The sequence below is a fragment of the Brassica napus genome, chromosome C4 (genome assembly GCF_020379485.1).
Source record: "Brassica napus cultivar Da-Ae chromosome C4, Da-Ae, whole genome shotgun sequence".
In the NCBI taxonomy this organism is placed as follows: Eukaryota; Viridiplantae; Streptophyta; class Magnoliopsida; order Brassicales; family Brassicaceae; genus Brassica; species Brassica napus.
Window position 1 is genome coordinate 53275485 of NC_063447.1, and position 9854 is coordinate 53285338.

At 36.9% G+C, this 9854-nt stretch overlaps 1 pseudogene; it reads right to left on the bottom strand.

Moving 5' to 3' along the window:
• Positions 1 to 2269: 2269 nt before the first annotated feature.
• LOC125586183 lies at positions 2270 to 8829 on the bottom strand (annotated as a pseudogene).
• Positions 8830 to 9854: the final 1025 nt, after the last annotated feature.

Here is a 9854-nt window from a genome sequence, read left to right on the forward strand (position 1 = left end):
CTGCAGTTCATCTGATTAATCGTCTTTCATCTCCTATTCTCAAAAATAAAAGTCCTTATGAGATCATCACTAAAAATATTCCTGATTACAATCTTCTTAAAATTTTTGGTTGTCTCTGCTACGCATCTACTTCACCCAAAGGCAGAACAAAGTTTGATCCCCGAGCTCGAGCTTGTATTTTTCTTGGATATCCTTCGGGTGTCAAAGGATACAAGCTCCTCGACCTTGAGACTCACTCTATCCCGGTCTCTCGTCATGTTGTCTTTCATGAAGAGCTTTTTCCTTTTGTTGGATTAGATTTAGATTCAGATTCATCTACTTTCTTTCCTGATCTTAATCCAACGTCTCCTGTGACACAAAAACGCTCTGATGCAGAGACCTCTGTTCCTGCATCGTCTATAGAGATTTCGCCTTTCGCGGATCCTATAATTGATGATTCTGAACCTTTCGTTCAGACATCACACGTGAAGACTAAAAAGCCTGCTTATCTTCAAGATTACTACTGTCATTCAGTGGGATCTTCAACCCTTCATGAAATTTCATCTTTTCTTGCTTATGGCAAAGTTTCTCCTTTATATCTTTCTTTTCTCGTTTCCATTGACAAAATCAAAGAACCCCGAACCTATACTGAGGCAAAGAAACTTCTGGTTTGGGATGATCCGATGGATAATGAAATTGATGCTTTGGAAGGAACAGATACATGGACCATCTGTACACTCCCACCTGATAAGACTCCTATTGGTTGCAAATGGGTTTTTAAGGTGAAGTTTAATGCAGATGGCACTGTTGAAAGGTACAAAGCAAGACTTGTTGCTAAAGGGTACACTCAACAAGAAGGGGTTGGTTATCTTGAAACCTTCTCTCCCGTTGTCAAGTTAACCACTGTTAAGCTTTTGCTTTCTCTTGCGGCCATCTACAATTTCTCTCTTCATCAGTTGGATATCTCAAACGCCTTCCTTAATGGGGATTTACATGAGGAGATTTATATGAAGTTACCTCCAGGATATGCTGATCGTAAGGGGGACTCTCTTCCTCCTAACCCTGTTTGTAAACTTCAAAAGTCTCTCTATGGCCTCAAGCAAGCTTCACGTCAGTGGTTTCTTAAATTCTCTACTACTTTGACATCTTTGGGCTTCATACAGACACATTCTGATCACACGTGTTTCATCAAGATCACGGATGCTCTTTTCCTCTGCGTCATTGTCTATGTCGATGATATTGTTATTGTCAGCAATACTGATTCTGAGGTGGATTTGTTAAAGCAACAGCTAAAGCACCATTTCAAGCTCCGTGACTTGGGTCCGATGAAGTACTTCCTTGGCTTGGAAATAGCTAGATCATCAGATGGAATTCATGTCTGTCAACGAAAATATGCTTTAGATTTACTTGATGAGACAGGTCTTCTTGGCTGCAAACCATCAAGCGTTCCAATGGATCCTTCTATTAAATTCTCTAAAGAAGAAGGTGGTGCTCTAGTTGACGCTGAGGCATATCGATGTCTTATTGGTCGTCTCATGTATCTTCAAATCACGAGACCCGACATCACCTTTGCTGTGAACAAGCTTAGTCAGTTCTCTTGTGCTCCACGTCAGAGTCATCTCACAGCGGTGCTCAAGATTCTGCATTACATCAAAGGAACCGTTGGTCAAGGTCTGTTTTATTCCTCTAAAGCTGAACTTCAAATACAAGCATTTGCTGATGCTGATTGGGGATCGTGTCAAGACACTCGAAGATCAACCTCGGGTCATTGCATATCTCTTGGTACATCTCTTATCACTTGGAAGTCGAAGAAACAACAGGTGGTTTCGAAAAGTACCGCAGAAGCTGAATATCGGAGTCTCTCTGTTGTTACTGATGAGATTCTCTGGCTTACGAACTTTCTTAAGGAGCTGCGTATTCCCTTGTCCAAGTCCACACTGTTGTTCTGTGACAACACAGCTGCGATTCACATCGCGCATAATACTGTGTTTCATGAACGTACTAAGAACGTTGAGATTGACTGCTATAATGTTCGTGACTGGTTAGTTGCAGGTTTGTTTAAACTTCTTCATGTACGGACTGACTTGCAGCTAGCTGACCCGTTTACAAAGCCTCTTTACCCTGCTCAGTTCAAGCGGTTGTTTGGCAAGATGGGTCTACTGAACATTTTCGTCCCATCTTGAGGGGGACTATTATAGTATATAGAGTCTTTGTAAATATGTTTTACGTATATTGTCCTGTACAGTTAGTTGGATACAGTATATATACTCAAGTGTACAGTCAGTTTTAATTAATGAGAATTATGTTATTTTACTAATAACTTTCAAGATAGCCCTTGAGACATCTCCTGTCATAGGCGAGTTCTTAGGGAATGCCTACACATAAGCGAGCAATAAAAATAAAATACTGATGTTTTTGTTGCCAATTTTGTAAATTAATAAAAATAAATATTAAGGAACTTACAAAGCCAAAACCAGCAGTCTTAGAGCATCATTAACGGGGGTTCTTAGGACGGGGCTCTTAGCGGAATATAAGAACCCGACTCTTAATTTTTAACTGAAAATGCTAAGAGTCGGCTCTTAAATAAGAGATTTAAGAGCCGACTCTTAACTTTTTCAGTTAAAAGTTAAGAGTCGGATTCTTATATTCTGCTAAGAACCATGTACTAAGAACCCTGAGTTAATGATGGTCTTAAAGGAAGGTTTAAAACCAGCCGTCTTGAAGGAAGGTTCAACCATTGCATATTTGAAGCAGTTTTCAGAAACGATATCCTTAAGGTAGGGCACATCGTCAAAAGCTGCTGCAATACCACCTTTTGATGTCCCTTTGGACAATAGATCGTCGCATTCTTCGGCAGAACCAAAAGGCTTGAGCTGTGATTCAAAAAATTTCAGACCTAGCAGAATATCTTTAACGAAACCGCCCTGTTGGTACCCTACAGACTCCCCACTTCTGATGAGATCTTCCACATTTGTGGCTGTTGGAAGCAAACTTTGTACCGTCAGAAATGAGGTGAGACTCGCTGTGTAACTCTGAGTTAGCACAAGCACCACAAAGCACCAGACGACCACCACAAACCTTGCTAAATTGCTCACTACCTTCTCACCTATCACACGCACAATTTCACCATATCACTACAATACTGTTTCTTGTTAAAAATATTTATATAAATCGTAATAAAGTTTAACATATGTTATACATGGATTATTGATAAGTGTAACAACTTACGGTGGGCAAAAACCATGGTGGAGAAGGAGAAGCAGACACTAGTGCCGATCTGGTGGTGAGGAGGTCCACGGAAGTCTGTGTTGACTCTGTGTTCGAACAGCCACACAACAAACCCAATGAAGACGAAGAAGCAACCAGTGGTGATCCATAGGTCTAAGCTCCAAGGTTTTAGGAACACCCATGAGTTTTTGTTCTTGTTGCTCCTCACCGGCACAATCATAGACACTCCAGACTCTGTGTACGGTAACGTGAAATCAACATATGATGACCTGTTCGATGTGATGGTTATATCTCCAACAACTGCATCCCACTTCTGCTTCATTTATCAATTACTAGATTAAGATCCGCACTTGCGCGAGATAAAAATTATATATATAAATTATTTTATGTATTATATGTTCTTACATATTATGAAATAATAAATATATTTAAATAATTAAAAGTCAGTAACTATTACATATATAATTAAATTGGTGCGAACGTATAAATCAATTTTATTAATCCAAACAATTTTAAAAAAAAATTTGATAGGATATGTAATTAAATTTAAATGATATTAACATACATAGTATATTTATAATATTAATGTCTATTTTTTTTTAATGATGTTTTCTACTCATATGTTTTTTTTATCATGTGTATCTTTAATAGCAAAAACTTTAAATTACTGATAACAAAATTTTCATTGTGGGATTAATAATTTTAGTAATTGATAATTTAAAAAAATTTATCAATGTTAGTTCAAAACTTTTATCAAAAACAATTATTCAAAGTAAATTTTGAAACTAAAATATTTATTTATTCAATATGGTTTATAGTTTAATTTAGAATGATATATATATATATACATATATATTTTAAATCTTAATGATTAATTAAATTAGACTTTTACTTATATGATTTTGTAATCATTTGTATTTTGTCATAACAAAAATTTTAAACTATGGATCGCAAAATTTGAATGTGTGACTTTTAACAGTTTACTAATTTATTGTTATTTTTTAAAATTCAAAATATAAAATATACAGAAAAATCTTAATTTTTATAATATGGTTATTTTGTTTTTTTTAAGTTATTTTAATAGTTTTAAATTAAAAAATTTGATAGAAGATACATTTTTTTTATCAGATCTTTATTATTCAAAATCATTAATTGTCATATATACTTTACCCACATTAGGCAATTTCGTAATCTTTATTTAAGGAAATAATAAATGACATTAATAATGAATTTATGGTTAGTTTAATAAAAAGTTTATTATATAATTAGATGGATCAACCTATTTCTCTAGTAATTCTAAGAATCATCCTAGTGATGACATGTGGCTACAAAAAGAAGTTGTAATGTTTCACAAATAATATATAGGGGATTGGAAATCAGACATCAAAGAAAAATTATTTATAAAGTAAATATATTATGATTATTGGTTAATAGTTTAATTTTAATTTTAAACTATTTTATAATTTATATAAATAATATTATGTTGTTTTAATTAGACATGTGATATTTGTATATATAGTTATATTTAATTAGTTATAGGTCTATTTGTATATAAGTAAACATTTAGAATATATAAAAAAGAACTTACCCCGTCAAAGACTTGGTAGACCAAATCATTGTAGTTATCACCTGGAGGCTCGAAACCGTATTGAGGAATGACTGAATATGGTAACTCTTTAAGAGCAGCTTCAAAGATGTCTATGGCATAACCCCTTACGGTTGTTAGGTTACTGATTGGATTTGTCTTTATCTCCACAAAATTGAGGAATCCTTTGTTTACTGGAACACCCACTTTAATCTTCTTCCCGCTTGTTGGAATCTCCCAACCTTTTGGAACAACGGTCGAGTTCCCAGGCCATATTACTGGCCCAAACCTTTTGCCTAAAAATGATGTCGTTTTGTTTGATTTTGCATTCACCAGTCCACTACTTGGTGTCCATAATCCGATAATCCTCTCTTCATCTCCGATAACATTGATTATCTCAAAAGTTGATGACTCGACGCTACAAGAAAACACGCCGAATTCCGACGGAGGTTCCGACGGACATCAATGTCGTCGGACATTTGTGACGGATTACCGACTAATTTCCGACGAAACAAGGGTCGTCGAAATTTTCCGACGACTTTTCGACGACATTCCGATAAAAAATGTAACCGTTGTAGTCGTCGGAAGTTCGTCGGTATATTCCGACGAATTTCCGACGACATTCCGATTAACAGTAAAGTCGTCGGAATTCCGTCGGAATTTTCCGACGAATTTCCGACGAACCATGTGACCGTTGCCGACAAATATATATGACCGTTGTATAGCCGTTTGAGATTGGACAATACCGACGGAATTCCGACAGACTGCTTTACATCCGTCGGAATTACGTCGGAAAGTCGTCGGAGGACCGTAAGCAATTTCCTATAAATACAACCCCTCCTCATTCAACTCATTCACACTTCATTCTCTCTTCATTCTCTTTAGTCATAACAATTCCGTGAAAATCATGTCTTCAGAAGTTTATTATCGTTCGTGGATGGATAAACCTCATTTGGATCCGAACACCAATTTGCTTACGGAAGAATACGTTCAAGGGATTAGAGAATTCATGAGGCTTGTTCAACAGCAACCGGATGCAAAAAGTGGTATGTTAAGATGTCTCTGCTCTTCTTGCAATAATAATAAGGTTATAAAAGAATTTGATGTTTGGACTCATTTGTATATGAAAGGGTTTTCACGTAATTATAAAGTTTGGTACCTTCATGGGGAAACTGGTTATGAATATGGTAGTACTAGCGAACCTCAGCCTGTTAGTGAATTTCAGCCTGATATTAGGTTAGAAGAATCTAGAACGGATATAGATTATGGTGTAGGTACTGAGCAGATGGTACATGATCATTATAGAGGGGAAGAACCAAATCCCGAATTTAGGAGATTTTTTGACATGTTGGATGCAGGAAAACAACCCTTGTATCAAAATTGTAGAGATGGTCATTCAGTCTTATCATCTGCAACTAGATTAATGGGTATTAAGACAGACTATAATTTGGCTGAAGAATGTATGGATGCGATTACTGATTTTGTCAAAGGTATTCTACCTGAGGATAACCTTGCACCGGGTTCATACTACGAGGTTCAGAAACTTGTTGCAGGTCTTCAACTACCGTATGAAGTGATAGATGTAGGTATTGACAACTGCATGATCTACTGGAGAGCGGATGAGACACAGAATGTATGCAAATTTTGTGGGAAACCTCGTTATCAGGAGACGAGGGGAAGAGTTCCGATCCCATTCAAAAGAATGTGGTATTTGCCTTTGACGGAAAGATTGAAGAGGTTGTATCAGTGTGAGCGCACAGCAAAAGCAATGAGATGGCATGCAGAGCATTCCACAAATGGTGAGATTAGACATCCTTCAGATGCGAAGGCTTGGAAACATTTCCAGTCAACATATCCAGAATTTGCGGAAGAGAGAAGAAATGTTTATCTTGGATTATCTACTGATGGTTTCAGCCCATTTGGAAAGCATGGAAGACAGTATTCTCTATGGCCAGTTATTGTGACACCGTACAACTTACGGCCGAGCTTGTGCATGCGACGAGAGTTTTTGTTTCTCTCAATTCTCGTCCCCGGGCCAGATCATCCTAAAAGATCACTAGATGTGTTTCTTCAACCACTGATATATGAGTTGCAACAACTATGGGCGCATGGTTTTGAGACATACGATGTTTCGTGCAAAGAAAACTTTCAGATGCAGGCAGTACTTATGTGGACAATAAGTGACTTTCCAGCATATGGTATGTTATCTGGATGGACAACACATGGGAAGCTATCATGTCCATATTGTCAAGATGACACAGATGCTTTCCAACTAAAGAACGAAAGAAAACGTGTTGGTTTGACTGTCACAGACGATTTCTACCACCTGATCATCCATACCGCATGAGTAAGACTTCGTTTACGAAGAACAAGCAGGTGTTTGATGGTCCACCTGAGGAAGTTAGTGGGAAAGATTTGTTGAAGCAGTTTAGGTATTTTGATGCAGAAAGGACGTCAGATGTAGGTGGACATGAAAATATTCGAGTCAATGAGGTTGGAGAGCTATATAACTGGCACAAAAAGAGTATTTTGTGGGATCTGCCATATTGGGAGAGTCATCTATTGCGGCATAATTTAGATGTCATGCATATTGAGAAGAACTTCTTCGAATCATACGCCCATAATGCGAAAACATTAGGCTCTGTACCATCCCCCGCCCGGTTCTCCTTCTGGAATTTTCTTTTCCATCTCAAACTGAAATCTTCACGCTCTTTGGACCGAGGGACATGACTCCTCACACCTAACAAGCCCTGCATAGTCTCTAAGCTACGACCGTTATGTCTCATCATGTGGGTCATTCCATTTGATAGTAACCAGACATACCCTTCCTCCATCATCCCTATTTCTCTTGCTTTCTTCAAAACCCGAATCCGAGACTTGCGTCCATGTTGATAACGAATACCCTTGTCTGCTCAGTCTTGAGTTTATAAAGTTCCTTTAGAATATGATCATCGCTAGCCTCTGGAGAGATCACACTTCTATGGACTTCCACGTCTCCTAAAGCCTCTGACAAGGAGGGCATGATTCCTTGACCTAACTCGTTGTCCACATAAATTGCGACGACGCTTCTCCACCCAAATGATTTGACAATGGACGCAATGGCTTCAGCCTGGAATGAGTCGTCGATAGTGGCCTCGGACGAAGTAAGGGTTGTTGATAGTTTTCTAAGTAGAAGGGCTCGTTGCTGAGAAAGTGATGGTCGTTACTTGAGATTTGGTGGCCAGTTTAAAATCATAAACTCGGCTTGCATAGAGCTTCTTGGTCCGATGATGGCCCTCACTTTCTCGTTATTGATTAGGTTATAGGCTGCTTACACCACAAGCAAACAAAAAGAAAAAGAAAAAGAATGGTTAATCCTTTGTTTGGACCACTGAGAAGATAGAACGGCAATATTGAACGTAAGTATGGACTTATTTGTTCGTTTATAGATTTTAATATTTTTAGTAGAATTAGCTGTTATTGGTTTATGCATTTTACAATATCGAAGTCTATTGTTACTAGTTTTATTATTCTTTTATTCTGTTCAACATCTAGAGTTATTCAGACGTTGAAAAATAGTATTTTTAATCAGTTCTGTAATTCTATTATAATCTAATGTTATTAGGATATTAATTCTTAATATTTCATTTATAGTGGTAGGGATTTCTTTTAGAGTTGACTAATCTTCAGCAAGATTCTAAGCATATACCACAAGTAGATTATTAATAGTAATCTAACAGACTCGTTGCACATACCACACAAGAACACACTAAGGACTTTCAGTAGGCACTTATAAGATTGATTAGATTCAATGAAAATAGTACCTAATCAAGTCTGGAGGTTACCTAACTTCATAGGCAGTATTCATTTAACTAAAACTAAATATAACTATACCGAATTATCCCCTTACCCAAAAATAGTAACGGAGAAGCAAGAGACAGAAAATGTAAACAACCTGCAGCTGATGCCTCAACAATATCTTCCATGGAATCCCTGACGTGAAGAGCAAGTCTTGTGCGGTAATGAGGATGAGTTTGGTAGAAATCGGACAACGACATGTTAATTGAAGTGAGGCAGATCTTGGAAAAGTTTGTTTTGAGATCAATAACTACTCCTACTTTTATTTCATCACTAGTTGTGTTTTGTCCTAAACCAGCATCCATCACCACAAATCCCCAAAGGAACGGAACAAAGTAACTAAGAAAGGTGTTACGAGTTTTTGTAGTGTTGTTTGTCATCATCACAAGATTTGAGGACACGGATAATTATGTGATTCTTTAACTTCCCTTTTCTGTTATATATATAGAGGAATGAATTGGTTTGGAAGAGTCTTGAACCCAAAATTGGTTCTAAAAGAAGAAGTCTTAAAGAATTATTATTAAAAACATTAGTGTTAACCCTTGTTCTTCTGAAACTCGCTGGGCGCTACGCGTGCGGTGCACCCGGGCCTAGCAATTTATTGGAAAAGCGGGAAAAAATCGGGAAGTACACGGGGAGGAATTTTTTGTATTTTTATATTTATAATACTTCATTTATACGTATATTATCATACTCTAGTGGTTTGGTCATTAGTATGGCATGAACTATCATGGGTTCGAGGTGATCAGAGTGTTATTTACTTTCAATGTTTTTAGTAAATTGTATTAAAAAAGTATATGTAGAGCGATACAAAGATTGTACTGTGATCTAGTGGTTTAGGTGTTTTAATATGCTTATTTACTCACGGGTTCGAAGGTAGGTAGAGGTTAATTTTTCTAATTGTAAGTCAATGCGAAATTACTATAATGCCATCGTCCCCTTCTTCTCACCTCTCTCTGTCGAACAGAAACCCAATTTTTCCACTTTACCTTTAAAAAAAAAAAATTCTTAACATTTTTCACTGGTTTGATGATGTTTTTAACCTGATTACTCTAGATTCTCAACTAAACATTTATTTTTGTACTTGAAAATTAATTAAAAGTGAGTTTTCCGTTGATTTTTTTTAAAAAAGTTGAATCGTGATGTTAATTACACGGACGTGTTTCGTTATAATTCGTTCTAGGCGGCTAAAACATGGAAACTATACGGCTACCCCCTAATGCTA